The sequence below is a fragment of the Colossoma macropomum genome, unplaced genomic scaffold, assembly GCF_904425465.1.
Source record: "Colossoma macropomum unplaced genomic scaffold, Colossoma_macropomum, whole genome shotgun sequence".
Classification (NCBI taxonomy): Eukaryota; Metazoa; Chordata; class Actinopteri; order Characiformes; family Serrasalmidae; genus Colossoma; species Colossoma macropomum.
The window spans coordinates 37,390,962-37,410,014 of record NW_023494799.1 but is presented as its reverse complement, the minus strand read 5'-3'; the positions used below and the strand labels follow the sequence as shown (position 1 = coordinate 37,410,014).

The following is a 19,053-nucleotide window of genomic DNA, read 5'->3' as shown; positions in this document are numbered from 1 at the left end:
ATTTATTTGAATAAAAAAAAAAATCCAACTGACATTCTAATTAATATAAATAAACAAACAATAAAATCAGTCCTTCATTGACACCATACATGGCCAGGATCTGCTGGTTGATCCAAACTTTTATCAGACACTTACAGATGAATTCCAGTGTCATATTTAATCTATATAAGGTATATTAGGTATAATGACATTCTGGTATTCAAGTATTTATTTTAAAAACTACTTAAGGGTTTAAATACTAAAGTTTATGCAGTTATTAGTAATTTGACCACAATAGACTCATTCACAGAGTGAAAAAGCTTGTTATTATTGCTGAAATCATTGTGCATAAAGTGCAGCCAAATGAAGAACTGCCATTTGAGCATGACTGGTTGTTGAGGCCAGCAGGTAGTTTATAGGCTAATGGCCTCATTCTCATTCAATAATACTGAGAAACAGTCTCAAAATCAAACCTTTATTCATGGATTCATGGTAAAGCTGCATATCGCTGTTGTCGGAAAAAATTCTCTTCTGTTGTTTTTTACTTTTAGGCATAATTTGAAAGTTTTTGTTGCCCTTTACATTGTTTATAAATTTCATGATGAATGAACCAAAAGAAACGTCTGGTTCCATTGACTTACATTAAAAGTAAAGCATGTTTTTTCCTTCTCCTGTAAAGTTATCATTTCAGAGATATGAGGTTTTCTTCCGACAAACAGAGATATGTAAAAAAGAATATGGTACTTGTATGCATGTTATGAGCTTTACATACAGTGTGATTATACAACATTGCCAGCTTGGTGCTAACAACAATCAACAGACTCAACAGTAAGTCCCATGTGGTAGCCAGCAGAAATTAGCATTATGTTAGGTAATCAGACAATGAAAGGCTGCTTATATAGTGATTTATGAGGTTTACTTGTTTCACAGTATAAACAAATCCAAGGAGTATGTGAAATAACTGCAATAGCTCATGCTTTATTTTACAGTCTGTGACATCCATGCTATTCCTTTAGCAGCTGCACATTCTCTTTTGCCAGAACTTCGCACTCCGTAGGCTCAGTACGTACAATGTAGGCGCATGTACGCTGAAGAGTCAAGTGGGGAAAATCTCCCACTCTGCTCCACATGTGGGGGACATTTCTCCATGTTTTAGGACACTGTCCACTTCATGACGTATGAATATTAAATATTACACCACATAGCACTGTACGTGGGCCGCATCGGTACGTCGAAAATCTGAATGATGTCATGCTTCATTCAAGATTTCCCACTGGAGTGTATCTTTATGAATATCTCAGCCAGTTTGCATTGTAGTGTATATAGTTAATAAATAACAAGCCTTAAGGTGTATTAACCCTGGGATTTTGAGAGGTGAAATCAAAACAGGTGTGCTGCTAATTGAATTTTAACAAATCCATAAAATGAACGTATAGGAGTGCATCAAGAAGCCTGGAACCAAAACTGTATCCTTCTAACCAACATGTAAATGACCTAAAATGCTATTATTCATTTTTATTTGGGTTTAATCTAATCTTATATACTGTTTTTTACTGGCAAAAGCACACTTCCTGTTGATTGAAAGGGTTTTAGCAGTCCATGCAAGGAAGTGACAATGACTAAACCAGAATGCTCTCATTACAATCAATAAAGCTGTCTACCTCAGCCACGTGCGTCAGAGCGCAGTGTGACGCACTGCTTTTAATGAATGTCCTGTTTCTATTTTTGCTGCGTCACACTGTATGACCCTTCTTCTGGTTTTTAAGGGTATTTACAGAAATGTGACCGTTTATAAGGAAATTGCTAGAGCGCTGGAAGTGTAAGGTTGTAATTTGTTGTTTTGTTTTATGCTGTAAGCTACTGGCTTTGCATTCAAATGCGTTACACAATGTAATACTAGCTAAAATATCCTAATCTTGTGTTTTTTAATGAAGATAAGACACATTCCCAATTTGTAGTTGAAGCTGTTAGCTGATGGTTCTGTAGTTTGTTTACGTTGACTTGAGGTGCCGACTTGACATTTCCTTTGTAGGCATCCTGACAGTTTTGGGATGTGATGTGACGCTTTCTGTTCGGACAAGCTGTAAGGCTTTTGCACATCACTGTACATTGCTAAGCACAGTCACCTGCTTTGTTATCCTTTATCTCATCCATCAACGGGCCGGGTTGGGAGGTAATTGACTACAGATGTTTGGAACACAAATTCAGAATTCAGAAATTAAGTATATGTATCAAGTCCAAGTTCCGTTTAGAAAAGACAGAATTCAGAATACAGTTACTTCTAACATTTGTAGGACAGTACTTTTCAGAATACTTACCCAAAAATATGTAAAGCTGCAATCTTTAAAATAAACAATGTGTGTTTTAAACTGTTTTAAAATCAGTGCACGGTGTGTAGCAAACACTCTCGTTAGATACCCTCACAAGATGAACTCAGCAAATGGCTTCTTTCCTACTAAAGCATGAGTAGACTGATGAATCAGTGTGATGAGTCACTTGCTTATCTTAAAGCGAGAGTCACATCCCAAATGTTGTGCCATTTTGTCCTTTCAGTAAAAATCAAACCACCTTGGGAGCCACAAACTTTAATGTCCATTTTACCATCTTGGCTGTAAATATGTCTCAGTATGTGCTGATGTACCAGTATCAGCTAAAAATATAAACGAGAACGCAGACTTACTTTGCTCTGCTTTAAGCTTTAGCTTAGCTGTAGTTGCTTTTCTCGCATCTCCGGCAGGAAACTTTTCCTCGAAAGTAGAATCGTTTCTTGTAAAATGTCTCTCAACGTTTGACTTTTTCCGAGGCTGAAGTTGCTTCTTTTGTTGCTGATTAAACGAATCAGGAAACAGCTGAGTGCTTATAAACACAAAGAAGTCCATTCAGCTCAGAATTATCGATGTTCGTCTTAAATCTGTTTCTTAGCTTTTTTCTTAGCTACTAGCTAAGCGTGATTCTTGTCTGGGTTGCTGAATTAGCAGTTCTTCATTAACTCCAGTGTTTAAGACCATTTATTGTTAAACTGTGTTGAACGATCAGCAGAGCTCTATTTTACTTTAGGAGGATTATTTTATTATTACCTACAAATCTGATTCTGCTGTGGAGCCACAACAGGGCAGTAAACGAGCCGCATGCGGCTCCAGAGCCATATGTTGCCGACCCCCGTCTTAGAGCTACTGAGCTCTTTTTCAGTGAGTGGTGATGAAACTAACCTCTGTAGTGGACGTTTTCCTCAGTAGTGGCCACGTTTAGGAGTGACAAGCTTAGGATCTGTGTTGTACTGGACTCATGCATGTGTTTCAAGGCGTGATGATGCATGATATAAGCTGAAAATCCCTTAGCTACCCACTTTATAAACAAATTTGCAAGCATTTTTTATTGGGATATGAGTTCATGAGTAAAGAACTTTGTAACAAAATTATAAGCCTCTTTTTCATTGAACATATAAACAGAAAAAACACATGAGAAAACTGCGAACCAGTGAAGAATTAGTGTTTTTCTTATTATCAAGATGTATTCAAAATGTATTCTGTGTGTATTCTGAATATCGCTGCTGTCGGAATAAAACCTCGTATCTCCAAAATGGTAACTTTACAGGAGAAGGAAAAAACCTACTTTACTTTTAACGTAAGTCAGTGGAACCAGACTTTTTTCCAAGTCATTTTAGGCCATTTCTTTTGGTCCATTCATCATGAAATTTACACACAATGTAAAGAACAACATTTTCAAATTATGTCAAAAACTAAAAAACGGAAAGAATTGGATATACGAGGTTTTCTTCCGACAGCAGTGATACATTTAGAACAGTGTATTCAGTCTTCAGCCATTACAACTATTCCAAAGTATCCTACACAGCTGTGGGAAAGTCCCCACCATAGGTACGCCATTGATCAGATACTGTTTGGATAGTGAACCAACATAGTAATGGCATGTATATTATTATACTTCTTTTGCAGTCTGGAAATCACACTCATTGAAAGATTGTATCAGAGATGGAAACCCACTCCAGTACATTCATCAGTGAGATGTGGTGTTGATGATGGTGGTGATTGCTGTATTGGCGAGCTTGAGCTTTAGGAGCTGTGGAGTGGAGCAGCTAACAGCAGATGTGCTTCATGTTCTGTTGAAGCTAATTCTGCGGAACTCAGGAGAGACAATCACGGCACTGTCCTCTCCACTGCTCACGAGGGGCCAACTATCTCTTGACATCTCCTCACATCTGGCAGTGGGCCCCACAACACTGGGAGTCAATTAACTCTAATGAATTGTAATATTGTGCAATTTTAATCAGGCTCTAATTTTGTGTAATTACTGTATAAGTTCTGGATGGGGCTAGATTGCTGTTGCATCTATAGCAGAGAACAGCAAAGGGTTCAAGTGGGGAGCGGAGGCGACCACTCGGAAAAAGAGTTATGAAGTTTTCTTTGTTTGCCTTTAATAGGAAGATTGCTCAGAGATAATGAGATGACTTTTCTCTGTCAGTTATTGGATTTCTGGTGGACAGACGCAGCGAGTCAGGGAGTAATTATTCACATAGTTTCGGAGATGAGAGCCTGATTGTGTTATGCAGTGATGAGACGAGGGTTGTTTCCCAGCGGTTTGTAACCCTCCAGTCATTGGCAATCCTAAAAGCTGCTTCAGTACTCATTGCAGGGTTGCAGGCCAGATTTAAAGAGAGCATGTAAAAAGAATTGAAAGTACTTTGTCAGTAAATCTGTAGAGAGTTTATCTATATATAAAACTACAGCGAGATTCACTCGAAAGAGGCCCGGAATATTCTGTTGTAACTCCCGTTAGGATGAAGCAATCTGAACCAAAAAATACGCTACATATCTTGACGTTTGTGTAATCGATTGTGTGACATGCAGGGGTACAGGGGTATGCACCCGGAAGTTGCAAACAGAGGTTAAACGTTGCAACGGCTGACCGGCGCTTACCTCATCGCTCCGACACAGGGGCATACCGGCTTGTTCGAAGCTCCATATACTGAGGAGCACATTGCACGTTGTTTGGTTCAGATTGCTTCATCCTAGAGAGAGTTATCACAGAATATTCGGGGCCTCTTTCGAGTGAATCTGCCTGTATTGCTACATTACTGTTTAGAAGCTTGGAATTACAGTTCAAAAGTTTGGAATCACTGTTGGGGTATATGTGAGATTTCCTGACAGGAAAATATACAGGCTAGCAAGTCAGTGAAGCACAGTGGTTTTGTTTGAATTTGTGAGTGTGTATTTTGTGTTATACTCCAAAACACAAGTGCCGGAACATGAGCACGTTTCCAAGGACATGTTATTAAGACGTGGCTGAGAAGGCAGAGGTAGCTCAGCTGGCTCTGACGCAGCTAAATCTTTTGGCCAACAGCATGTTTTATTACAAAGAGCATAATTCTTCCTGTTTAATTGGATGAGAAATGTGAAATACAAATCATTGTAATGATAGTTTTATTAAAATTATTTTTTTTTAAATATGGCACTGCTGGTTCTATTACTTGTTTTCTGATGTCAGATATCAGAAAAGCTAAATATTGTGGCATATCGTGTATCTCTTGAAGTATCATGAGATATTTTTGCCATTTCGCCTCGAATGAGAAACAAAAGAAACACATTTCTCTGACAAATAACATGCTGGAATGTTTATTTATTTATTTTGCATTGCGTTTTCTTCCCTGTAGTTAATCAGATATCCCTTTGTGAATTCTCATGGATACTCGAATGTCAAAATTAGTCAGAATGCGCCTCCCTTGTTGCTAATTTGTAGGAAGCTGTTGTGAAAAGAAGAAGAGATGTTCAGTGTGTTCAGAACAATGAACAGAGCTGTTAATGATTGTGATGACTGATCTGTATAACATTGACAAGGCAGTGATTCCCAACTTTTGAACGCTAAAGTAACTCACTAGGCTACTTCCTGTTTCTAACTGGCAGCAAGCTCTTCTTTCAGATGTCAACAATATCTATGAAATTAAGTGTTAGTGTGTGTTGCGCTGGTCTGAGTGGATCAGACACAGCAGTGCTGCTGGAGTTTTTAAACACTGTGTCCACTCACTGTCCACTCTATTAGACACTCCTACCTTGTCAGTCCACCTTGTAGATGTAAAGTCAGAGACGATAGCTCATCTGCTGCTGCACATTTTGTGTTGGTCATCCTCTAGTCCTTCATCAGCGGTCATAGGACGCTGCCCACAGGATGCTGAGGCTGGATATTTTTGTTTGGTGGACTATTCTCAGTCCAGCAGTGACAATGAGGTGTTTAAAAACTCCATCAGCACTGCTGTGTCTGATCCACTCGTACCAGCACAACACACACTAACACATCACCACCACATCAGTGTTACTGTAGTGCTGAGAATGATCCACCACCCCAATAGTACTTGCTCTGTGAGGGTCCGTGGGGGTTCTGACCACTGAAGAACAGGGTAAAAGGGGGCTAACAAAGTATGCAGAGAAACAGATGGACTACAGTCTGTAACTGTAGAACTACAAAGTGCTCCTATATAGTAAGTGGAGCTGATGAAATGGACAATGAGCGTAGAAACAAGGAGGTGGTCATAATGTTATGCCTGATCGGTGTATTTTTTTGGCTGTCCACCACTAACATGATGTCAAGTGAAGTGCTTTCAGCTCATAGAAAGACACATACTGGTGTGTGGTGCATTGGCTGTTCTTACACTGGCTGTGTTTGTTGGCTGTAGGCCATGATCCAGTCAGTAGTAGCAAAAAGCTACGTGTAACTGGTCACAGTGGGGTTTGCCGCCTGGGTTTTTGGATTTTTATCCCTGTACTGCTGCCAGTGGTAGCGAAAAATGGTTAACTGTTTCATGCTGCTTGATCTTTCCTCCCACTCTGTGGGTATATCCCGGCTGCCTTAGGGGCAGTAGGGATCCTTCACCTTGTCTTCAGCCTCCCCACTTTGCTTGCCTTCTCTTCTCTCCCCTCCCTTCGTTCAGTCCCTCGCTGTAGCGGGAACGCATTGGAAAGGAGAGCCAAAGTCACACAACATTAGTTTGGTAGTGGTGCTGGCTGCAGAAAGCCATTACTCTTCCCTGACAGTATCAAAGAGAGCAGTGGAGCCCGGGTTTGGACGTGCAACCTTCCAATCTACACACTTTCTCTCTCTCTCTTCTCTCAACCAAACGTCGCCCACAGGAAATTGCCTCATACTTCAGCGGGCAGGAGGTGACAGGCTGGCAACGCCCACGCATGTGTCACTTTCAGGACCACGGGCCTGGGTGGGAATGTCCAAGGCAGACGGCGTCCGGAGAGCCGCAACAGACAGGGCCCGTGGTGCAGAAGTGCTTAAGGGGGGCATGGAGAGCCATAGAGGCCTGTGCTCATCACTGGGGGTCTGCACAGGGGTCAGCGCTGAAACATGAGGTCAAGATACAAGTGAAGTGCTTTCAGCTCAGCACGGGCGTGTACTGTGGCATTCGTGCAACCTCTCTCTTAGCTCACCGGCAAAAGGGGACGTTGAAGAGGGCCCACCGAAGCACCTGGACACGCTCACAGGAAAATACACACACATACACACACTGACGCACGTGCACTCACTCACCAGTGAAGGGCTGTTGTGCCTCTGACCCTGTCTTTGAAAGAGCAGGGGTAAATTAAATGGTGAGCTAATGGCGAGGAGGAGCCGAATGGGTCTCGTTTTCCCCATAAATGAAAGAACATGCAGCGGCGATGTTGCAGAAAACAGCACTTATTTGAAAAAAAAAAACCCGGGGCTTCTTTGGACCAAATAACAAGATAATTATTTAGAGTTTACAAAATGTTAATATTATGAAAATATTGTAAATCTCAAAACGTTTTTTTGCAAATTGTGATGAATTGTGATAAATTGTGATAAAGCATAAATTACAGTCTTAAGCAAAAAGTTAAATTATGTTTTATTGACACAGTACACGTCCTCTACAAACAGAGAAGACATTTCTTCGCATTTTAATAAACAATTTGGCCTGTGTGGAAGTTATGGAATTGCACATGTAATGTTTTTCAATATGTGAAACTTACAAAAAAAGAAACGTGAAGAAAAATGCCATAATTAAGTTTGTCAATCCAAAAAATGTGTAATTTTGTGTAACTTTTGCTTACAACTATGTATTTTTTCCTGTTTCTTTTTTTTTGCAATCAAATACATGTAAGCAGTCTGAAAGTCTTGGAAAAGTGGAACGGGTGATTCCACAAATGCGGTGCCATTTTAAAAACATGTATACAAACTAAATGTAAAAGATATTTGAAACATAGAGAAAATGTTCTTAACAACAACGTTTTTGTTTATGTTTCGAATAACTAACCTAAATCATTAATAAAAGTTACAGCACTTAGAAAATGGCCTTTTTGAACTAAATTTTACCTTGAAATATAATCATAACACTTCAGATTATTTTTGCGTTATTGCACAAATCCATTTAAAATCTCATTCTTGAAACATCCTTTTCAAGAGTCAGCCATTATAGGTTATGAAAAATGTACAAATGTACATTCATTTCAAAATAAAGAAGAAAAGTTAAATTTCTTCTTCTTTCTTTTTATTTTTTTCTTTATTTTCAGTGACATCATGATATTGACTTAGGTAACTTTGAAATTACAACCCTGATACCCAAATTATAGATTGAAAGTATTAATATCAATTAAAACAGTGTATTTTAATCAAATAATTATAATCAGTAAAATGTACTGAATGTCCTCAGGCCATTAGCAAAGATACTAGCTAACCACACTTTGTGTATTTTCTAATTTTATGCTAAAAACTCAACCCAGTTACTGTGAACTCTGTCACTTTCAGTCGTGTTATTCATTTAACCCCTTAAAGGGCCAAAACCCTCCGGCCCGAGGTTTTACTACACACTTCTACAACCTGAGAACAGCTCAGCTAGTTTGCACTGCGGTCTTGTGTACTTACTGAATAATAAGACTTAGTATGTAATAAGCCTGGGATTTTAAGGGGTTAATCCACTGTCAGTAAAGAAGCCTTGTAAAAAAATAGATTAGCACATTTTTAAAGACATTTGAACAGTTGATGCATGTTTTCTTAGATTCTTATTCTCCAGGGTATGTTTTGTTTTTTCCGTCTGAATGTACATGCCCAAATTGTAAGACAAATTATTCAGTAACTGCGTGAAAATAAATGTACATTTTTATTTTATTTATTTTTTGTAAAAGCTCCGCTCAAATTAACAGAACATGTGTTTTATGATCATACATATTGCTATATGCTTACAATTCACTGCTGAAAGCCAAAAAACTTAGACGCTCTTTGTATTATTTTATAAAAGTAATACATTTCAATTTTAAATTAAATCATTTTTACAGAGCAGATCACTGAAGAGACGCCATCTGTTTATAGTTCAGAGCCCAGATTTGTGGAAAAATGGGTCGACTTTCAGTAGAAAAAAAAATTGTGAGTTCAGCTTCTTTTATTATAAGAGCTTATAATTACATCACCCATCTATTTGACTGGATATAAGACAGTTTCAGCTCTCATACGACCCCCACCTTTTGAATGTATGAAATATGAAAGTTATGAAGAATATGACGAAGTGTGTTTTGGAGCCACCGGTTGTCTGAAGGAGTTGAAGAGGTTAATGTGAGGAAAAAGGGCCCTATCTTGCAATCACCCAATAATCTAAAACCATCATAAGTAATGTTTCTCCAGTTTCTATTTTCTTTAGTTTGAAACATGTAAAAGTGGAATATTTTTAATTATAATATTTATAGTCAGATATCTCCACATCACAGCTCAGTCCTGCACTGATTGCTGGTAGAATCACGATTTCACACAAAGCTTAAACCCCTCTTTTGTTTCACTGCCTACGCCATATGTGCGCGTGTGCACACGGCGGCTATTATTTAAAGAGAGGCTGTCTGTGTTTTGTTGTCGAGTGTATGAGCTAGAGGGTGTGTGTTGTCTGTTTAGGGCTAAAAATCTGTTCGTGGAGCATTTGGCCATGCTGCGCCCCCCCGCCCCACTCCCACCACCCCACTCTCTCCCTCTCAGTCTGAACCCTCTGGAGGAGCTGCATGTTTATTGCTGTTCTAAAGCAGGCCTTTGTTGTGATTGTCTGTGCTTGGCGTCACACACACACACACGCACACACACACACCGTTCCCCCTCGGCTTTCATTCGGGTGGGGTCTGGGGGGGCTTTGGCCGGCCGCGGCTGCGTGATTAGAGCGAGAGTGCTTCTCAGCAGGACTCTCTGCTTTATATTCATCAAAAGAGCTTTGCTTTGATTCGCTCCCGCTTTGACGTGTGACAGCGCAGGCTGGCGCACCGCCGCCGAGGAAATCGTGCACTTACACCCCCCCCCCTCACATATACACACTCCATTTCACACCCCCATCTACCCCAAGACTCCGTCCCCTCATACACCAAACCCTTGGGCTGCCGCAACGTCTTATTAATTTCTCTATTATTATTAATATCATCTCTCTTTTCCCTCAAATAGCCCGACTTTCTTCCAAGGTCACTCTCTATGATTTGCAGAGCTGAAACTTGCGCCCCCCCCTTCCTCCCCAAATTATTACCCAGTCCATGATGGGCTGAATTGAGATTTTTGCTGGCGAATGTGCAGATTTGCCTTTGCAGATCATGTTCTCTGCTGACTGCTTGAATGTAAATTCTATGCATTCAGTATTATGATATTTAGGTAAAATGTTTTCATCTTTACTTTACATAAACGTGTGACATTTTGGTTTGCATCTCTTGACAACCATATTTTTAGCTGGTTCATCTATATCAAGTCTTTCTAATATAAGCAAGCTGAAAAAGAAAGCTATCCTGTCTTGTCAAAACTGTTTCTTTTAATGGATTCCGACATAAAATGTGAGAATACAGGCCGGATCAGGCTTCTACAGGAGCAAAGAGCACAGAATTTATTATTTTAGATAATATTGTCCACAATGGAAGCATTTGAAAAGGCATGGTAGTTACAATAAAAGTGAAATAACGTATCATACTACTGAATTCTGACTGTTATTATCTGAGAAAAAACATAGAAAAACAAAAATTCTTCAGCACAAAATCATATGGTAGCACTTTATTTGGAGTGATCCTTTGTAGATGATTAATAAACTCTTAACAGATTACCAGTAACACAACAACATATCAGTGAAGTATCAGTAGTGAAGCATCTGAATACACTAATGTAAATATCTTGATGTTCTGTTGATACATTACTTACATTAAGTAGTTCCATAACTCAAAACCTAACCCTAACCCTGGGCCTAATCCTAACCCTCACTTTGCCCTAATCCTAACCTTAAACTTAACCCAAAACCTAATCCTAACCCTGGCCCTAAACCTAACCCTGACCTTAACCTCAACCCAAGACCTAATCCTAACCCTCACTGTGCCCTAATTCTAACCTTAACCCAATACCTAATCCTAACCCTGGCCCTAATCCTAACCTTAACCTCAACCCAAAACCTAATCCTAACCCTCACCCTGGCCCAAATCGTAACCTTGACCTCAACCCAATACCTAATCCTAACCCTAACCCTAGCCCTAATCCTAACCTTAACCTCAACCCAAAACCTAATCCTAATCCTCACCCTGGCCCTAATCCTAATCCTAACCTTAACCTCAATCCAAGACCTAATCCTAACCCTAGCCCTAATCCTAACCTTAACCTCAACCCAATACCTAATCCTAACCCTAACCCTAGCCCTAATCCTAACCTTAACCTCAACCCAAAACCTAATCCTAACCCTCACCCTAGCCCTAATCCTAATGCTAACCTTAACCTCAATCCAAGACCTAATCCTAACCCTAGCCCTAATCCTAACCTTAACCTCAACCCAATACCTAATCCTAACCCTCACCCTGGCCCTAATCCTAACCTTAACCTCAACCCAAAACCTAATCCTGACCCTCACCCTGGCCCTAATCCTAATCCTAACCCTAACCTCAACCCAAAACCTAATCCTAACCCTCACCCTGGCCCTAATCCTAACCCTGACCTTAACCTCTACCCAAAATCTAATCCTAATCCTCATATGTTTCTGAGATGTTACTGAGAGTCCATTGAGTGTTTGTTTCGTCTAAAAAGGACCCATTAAAGTAAAGTGTCACCAATTATGTATTTCACCATATTCACATTTATGGTATAACTGTGTTATGACTAAGTTAATAAAAGGTTGTGACACATTCAACACTGACTGGCGGTAAGTTATGCTGCGGATAGATGGACTATATTTACTTTAAATATTGTCCAAGAGCGATTTGTCGCAAATGGTCAGTTAAATTCTGAAACTCATTAAGATCAAATTACAGTCTTCAGACCTGTCTGGAGGTGAGAGCTGGTGTAAAATTACTGAACATATCATGAGGGCAGTGGAAGTGGCTGACCATCTTTTCAAACGAGTTCCCACCACTTATTTCAGCTAATGAAGCTGCTTGAATGAGTGGCGTAATTAATTCAGCATTTCAAGAAGTCTGGTTGGCTTGACTGAACACTACTAGACTAGGCCTGAGCGATATCTAAAAACTAATGTACACAATATTTCCTCATTCCTGAATTTGGATTATGGTTGTAGCACCCTTTCTCAGAAACACATACAGTCGTACACAAAACTTTTAACACGAGTTATCAGTGAAAGTAATTTAACACCTTTACAGGGAGCAAATTTAAATATCGTTTTAGTGTGAAACGTCTGTGTATTTGATGAGTGTAACATATCAGTAAAAATAAAGCCCTAACTTTTGCAGAATCCACATTTTGCGTTTTATTTTTGTTTCCAATATGTTAAATCCAGCAAATAAACAGTATTTGTGCTTTCCGATTTGTAGAAATGTGTCCTCGGTATAGAAAATCAACTTAACATGTACTTTGACCAGCAGCTTCGTACAACTGTAACTGATTTAGTGGAGACCTGTAGTGTTAAAGAATATATAATAATGAGTAACTCAACATTCAGCATTTTTTGAAAACTACTTCACTTGTTGTTGTGAAAGTTGGTACTGCAGAGACAGGCAGTTATGAGCTCCTGCTGGTTTGGGTTCATAGCTGTTTTTACATTTTACAAGGTTTTTACTAACCCGGTTTTCTCCCCAATTTAGTCTTTGCCAATTCCACCCGCTAGTTAGGACTCAATCACACACGACGCTATCAACGCTAGGAGGGCGAAGCTAACACAGGCTTCCTCAGAGACCTGTGAAACCAGCCACCGCATCTTTTCGAACTGCCGCTCACGCAACGTCTTTGGACAGCTGAACGCGCTCGGAGGAAAACGCCAACCGCCAGATCTGTTACGTCAGCTAACAGACGCCTGCGCTGGCTAGCATCGCGCTTAGTGAGTGATGGGGGGAGAAAGGCAGCCATCCCACCCACCCAGAGAGAGCGAGGCCAATTGTGCTCTCTTGGACTCCCGGCTACGGATGGCTGTATGTTTTTACTCTTTTAATGATGCAAATAAGAATGACTTGCATGCTAATAGCTCCCCCTTGTGGAGAAACTCCAGACTACCACACATGCTAGAGTTAATGAGTGCATTCCAGAGCCACGTAATCATGTTTTTACATACGTTTCTGTTGTTCTAACAGAGTTGTACTGGCATTCATCTATAGATGTCTCTGGAAAAACATAAGGTATTTTATGTTTGTAGTTTTACAACTTATCTGAACCAGAGAGACACGTAAGTTTTGCAGAAATATTTCCTCAGACAGGATGTTGCACTCTGTGAAACCCACTGCAGAGACGATGGAGAATGGCTTATTAATGCTTTCGGAGCAGATAAATTTTGTGAACCTTTGCATTAAGTTCAGTTGTAGTGAACTGTGACGTGTGATTCGCATCGTTGACCAGTAGCACAACTGCTTTATCTGTGTTAACCTGTGATAAGGTGATCCTTTGTATAGCAAAACTAAAAAAAGATCCAAAATGATATATTTCTTCCCAACTGGCTATAAAATACGTCAAAAAACATGATACACAGAAAGTCAGAGGTTGGATTAGATGGCATACTTGCTGTTTATATTTGGCGTGTTATCTAGAAGAGTTGTTTTAATGCAAATTCACTTTACCAAAAAGCCTCACTAATTTAAGTCACCCTGAATGATATTTATCTGCAGATCCATAAAGAACCGAGTTCTGGCTGCTAAGACTTTGGTGTTTATGCAAAGGAAAAACTTGAAGCTGAACTGCAGAACTGAAGTTCTAACATGAGGGCAGCTGTGAATCAGGAGGTAAAACAACTCAGAAAATGCTGTCCACAACTGCTGTGTGATCTTTACCTGCAGAAACAGAAAGACCGACTTGCTTTTACCTGACTTACACGGAGCTTCTAGTATTGAACGTCCACAAAAGTTTACACAGGAGTCTCCTTCCTCTCAGGCCAGTCAATACTGCAGAGCCTGTGAGAGCTCCAGCTAAAATCACATATACACACTTACTTCTCTATTCATGTACCTCACTCAGCGCTCTGCACCAGGGACCGCACACACCAACGCACACTAACACATCCATGTTTGAACTGCACTGCTCTGCGCCTGGTCAGGAAATTAACTCTGTAAATTATTAAAGCAATTTCCAAGTCTGCAAACAGTGTGGAGAGACGAGAGCGCGGCTGAAAGTGTGTACACGCGTGTATTTTCCCTACGTACATGTGTGTGTAAGCTCCACTGGGAGAGTTAGACCAGCAGAGGCCATTCGACTGGTCCTTTATTCCCGCGGTGGTCCTACTAGCAAGGTCACACCCCCCCTCAAGGTTAGAGCTATGGGAGAATGTATGGTAATATTTCACACGCTTGCTGAATCTACTAGCTCCCCACACACTCGCACAAATATATGCACACACACCCGAGTCACCTCTCTCCGTAAGTGAAAACCACCTCTGAAGTGGCCGCATTTGCATTTGCAGAGCGCGCTGGCTCACACCCAGCAGTTTGATTCTTCACCCTCAGCAGTCTGTTCTGCATTCTGTTCAGCCTCTCGGGTCCAGTGTGCTGTAGCATATTTCTAGATCTGAAAACTTGGCCAATATTCTGCCACTGTGAGAAGAGAACTTAACGCTATGAGTCTGAAAGGATGTGTCGCTATCAAGAAGTTGATACTGAGAAAAGGAAATTTTGCAAATCAAACAAAGAAGCTGCTGGTGTTCAGAACAATGGACCGAATCACTATATATGAGTACGGAATCAATGAATGTTTGGAATTACTTAAAAAATATCCCTGCAGATATGTTTTGAAAAACTGAAAGAGTCTCCTGAAAAGAATGGAAGCTGTAATAAAGGGTGTCGACACAGTAAATAGACACAGCAAAAAAACTTTAATAAGAAATGATGATTTTATTAGAAAATGTAATATTTAGTTGTTGAGGCTTCTGTTTTGTTCTGTTAATACATTTTCTGCTTTATTTCCTGATGCTGACAGATCTCAAGTCTCAAGTCAGCTTTATTGTCAATACTACAATACGTACAGGACATAAAGAGTATTGAAATTGCGTTACTCTCAGACCCCGTGGTGTAGCAATAACATTAAATAGAAAGTAAACAGGAAAAGTGCAAATTTAAATAGACATTAAAAAAAACACTAAACACTAATCGTAAAAATAAACACTAATTGTAGAAAAATAGAATAATAGAATAATGAGGTCAAGAAATATATAAATATAGAAGGTCCTGAAATTAACACGAAAGTGACATGAGGCACATACAGATTAAGGTCTGTGGGTATAAATAGTGCAAATATAAAGAGTAGTGCAATTTAGACTGAGCTTATGGAGCAGTTAAAGTGATGAGTGCATAACGGAAAGTGATGGGTACGAGGGTCAGAGTTCAGTATATTGGGGAGTGGGGGTCAGGAACCTGTGTTTGGGTCCAAAACTGTGTGTTTTGGGGGCAGAAGGGGGGAGGGGGGGCAATGTAGGGAGAGAGTTCAGCATCCTGACAGCCTGGTGGATGAAGCTGTCCCCCAGTCTGCTGGTCCTGGCCTGGAGACTCCGCAGTCTCCTCCCTGATGGCAGCAGGCTGAAGAAGCTGTGTAGTGGGTGAGTGGGATCACCTGCCATGCAGAGGGCTTTCCGGGTGAGATGGGAGCTGTGTATCTCTTGGAGGGAGGGGAGGGAGGTGCCAACGATCTTCTCAGCTGCTCTCACGATGCGCTGGAGTGTCTTGCGGCAGGACACGGTGCAAGCGCCATACCACACGGTGATGCAGCCGGTCAGGATGCTCTCGATGGTACCTCTGTAGAAGGTGTACATGATGGGGGCTGGGGCTCTGGCTCTTCTCAGTTTGCGGAGGAAGTAGATGAATATCTTGTACATAACGACTTGCTTTCATTTAAGGTCATCATTAAAACAATTTTAGTTAAGAAATAAATTATAAAGGTTTTGTTAACATTTAACAGCTATTTACTAAATCTTTGGGTGTCATTTGTGATGATGACTTTTTATTGTTCCAAACTGCTCTTAAAAGCACAACAATCTCACAAAAACAAGCTGTTTTTAAAGCACAAGAGTGATTTAATCAGCTAAAAGCTTTGAGTGCTGACATCGTAATAAGGAGATTAAATATGTGGGGTATATCATTATTACAAAGGTAGCACTGTCACAAATATTGTCATAAATATTTTTTCTATAAAATAAAATTAGCCTGCAATATTATAGTAATAGTAGGCTGAGTCTTTCAGAAGTAAGGATGAGGGGTTCACCACTCTGTGAAAGACTGCACGATAAAAAGGTGCAACAATTCAAGAACAACATTTCTAAACATAAAATAGCAAAGAACTTGGGGATTTCATCACCTACAGTACATAATGTCATTAAAAGATTCAGAGAATCTGGAGAAATCTCTGTTTGCAAGAGACAAGGCCAAAAACCAGTATTTGCAGACCATGATCTTTGGGCCCTCAGGCGGCACTGCATTAAAAAATGACATGACTCTATAGTCAAAATCACTGCAGGGGTTCAGAAAAACTTCTGAAAGACACTGTGAAAACAGTTAATCACTGCATCCATAAATGCTAATTAAAACTCTAAAACGCAAAGAAGAAACTGTATATAAACAGGATCCAGAAACGCTTCCACCTTCTCTGGGCCTGAGCTCATTTGAAGTGGACTGAGGGGAAGTGGAATAGAGTTCTGTGGTCTGACGAATCATCATCTGAAATTCTTTTTGGAAATCATGGACACTGTGTCCTCCGGGCTAAAGACCACTCAGCTTGTTATCAGTGCACAGTTCAAAAGCCAGTATTCATGATGGTATAGGGGGGCATTAGTGCACACGGCATGGGTGACGTGCACATCTGTGAAGCCACCATTAATGCTGAACGATATATACATGTTTTGGCAACATATGCTGCCATCCAGACAACGTCTTTTTCTGGGAAGGCCTTGATTATTTGAGCAGGACAAAGACAAACCAAATTCTGCATGTATTACAACAGCATTGCTCCGTATTAAAAGAGTCCAGGTGCTAAACTGACCTGCCTGCAGTCCAGACCTGTCACCACTGAAAACATTTGGCACGTTATAAAATGAAAAATACGACAAAAGAGACCCTGAACTGATGAGCAGCTGAAATGTTAAGCAAGAACAGGAAAACATTTCACTTTCTAAACTACAGCAGTGTCTCCTCAGTTCCCAAACGCTTACAGAGTGTTGTATAAAGAAGAGGTGATGAAACACAGTGGTAAACATGACCCCATCCCAACTTTTTTGGAAGGTGTTGTTGGCATCAAATTCAAAATGGGCATATATTTTTCAAAAATAAGAAAATTTCTCAGTTTCAATGTTTGATTTGTTATCTTTTTGTACTTTTCAGTGAAATATAGGGTTTAAATGATTTGCACATCATTGCATTTTGTTTTTATTTACATTTTGCACAGTGTCACAACTTTTTTGGAAATGGGGCTGAATATTAAAAGTGTTTTGAAAAGCTAAATGTCTCCACACTTTGGGCAGGCAGTAAATGCATAAATGCATGCGACAGCAGGAGCGGTTGTGTCCTCTGGCGTGCTCTTTGAGGAAGAAAGCAGTAGTTTCAGCCTCAGCACCAGCCTTTTGCAAACAAGCCTTCCTCTTCAAGAGTAAACTCCAAAACCGCTCGCTGTATCTTTGTTTTGTAGCGAAGTCTTGTAGTGGTAGATGCTTTGGCACTAAAGAGATCCAGTAAAGCCATTGATGTCTAAAAAGTGAATATTTACCTAAACATTGTCTGAGAATATGAAACTAAGCAAACTTGCGAATGTGTGGGTGTATTCCTGTGTGCCAGCGATTTATGGTAACACAGCCGCAGGGGCAGTTTAATGGCTGTTAAAGTGGAGTTTGATGGCAGTTTGAAGGCACTTTTATGACTCTGATACGTGTGTGACGATCTCCTTCATGCTTCAGGTTAGGCTCAAGGTAAACGCTCCAGACCCCTCGGGGCCTGTGAATACTACACACGCTTCCATGCGACTGGAGTCAAGTGACTCTAATAGTACCTCAGTGTGTCACGGCAGAGAAGAAAGTGAGTGCGAGTGAGCGAGTGAGTGTGTAAGTCAGCGCTGCTCTGTAATTTTTGATGTTCTCTTACATGACTAAACCAACGCGTGACATCTCGTCACATATCAGCCACTTCAGCCCCGAGTTGCGGCTCTGAATGAAGGGGATGAGAGTGAACAAACACGGCGCAGTCAACAAATACTCAGTTTTGGAGAGCTGTTCAAGCCCTTAATGCCGGCCATGCCATGCGTGATGGTGCACATGCTGAGATGATTGCAGCCGTAAACTTCAAACCTTATGTAGAGCCGGTTAGTCATGCGCAAACGTTTCTTATTTTAAAGCTCTTCTTTTGTTTAGCTTTACTTGTGACTAATGTGTCACTGAGTCATGCTACACTTGCTATTTCTAGTTCAATGGCGACCTGAGTCTGTATAACAAGAACATATCAAGGAGGGCTGTCGTGATCTCAAACATTCAGTTCAGTGTAAAACCTCCAACTTGATTCCTCAATATCAGTAATATTAGTTGACCGTTTGAATGAATGGTCTCTCTAGTAGGACGACTATATATATATATATGTGTGTGTGTATATATATATATATATATATATATATATATATATATATATATATATAGTGCACTGCAGTAACACTGATGTG

General features: G+C 40.3%; 1 protein-coding gene across 1 annotated transcript in view; it reads left to right on the top strand.

Moving 5' to 3' along the window:
- LOC118818669 (trichohyalin) overlaps positions 1–19,053 on the top strand; it is a 315,469-nt gene that overhangs the window by 101,799 nt on the left and 194,617 nt on the right. The window lies entirely within an intron of this gene.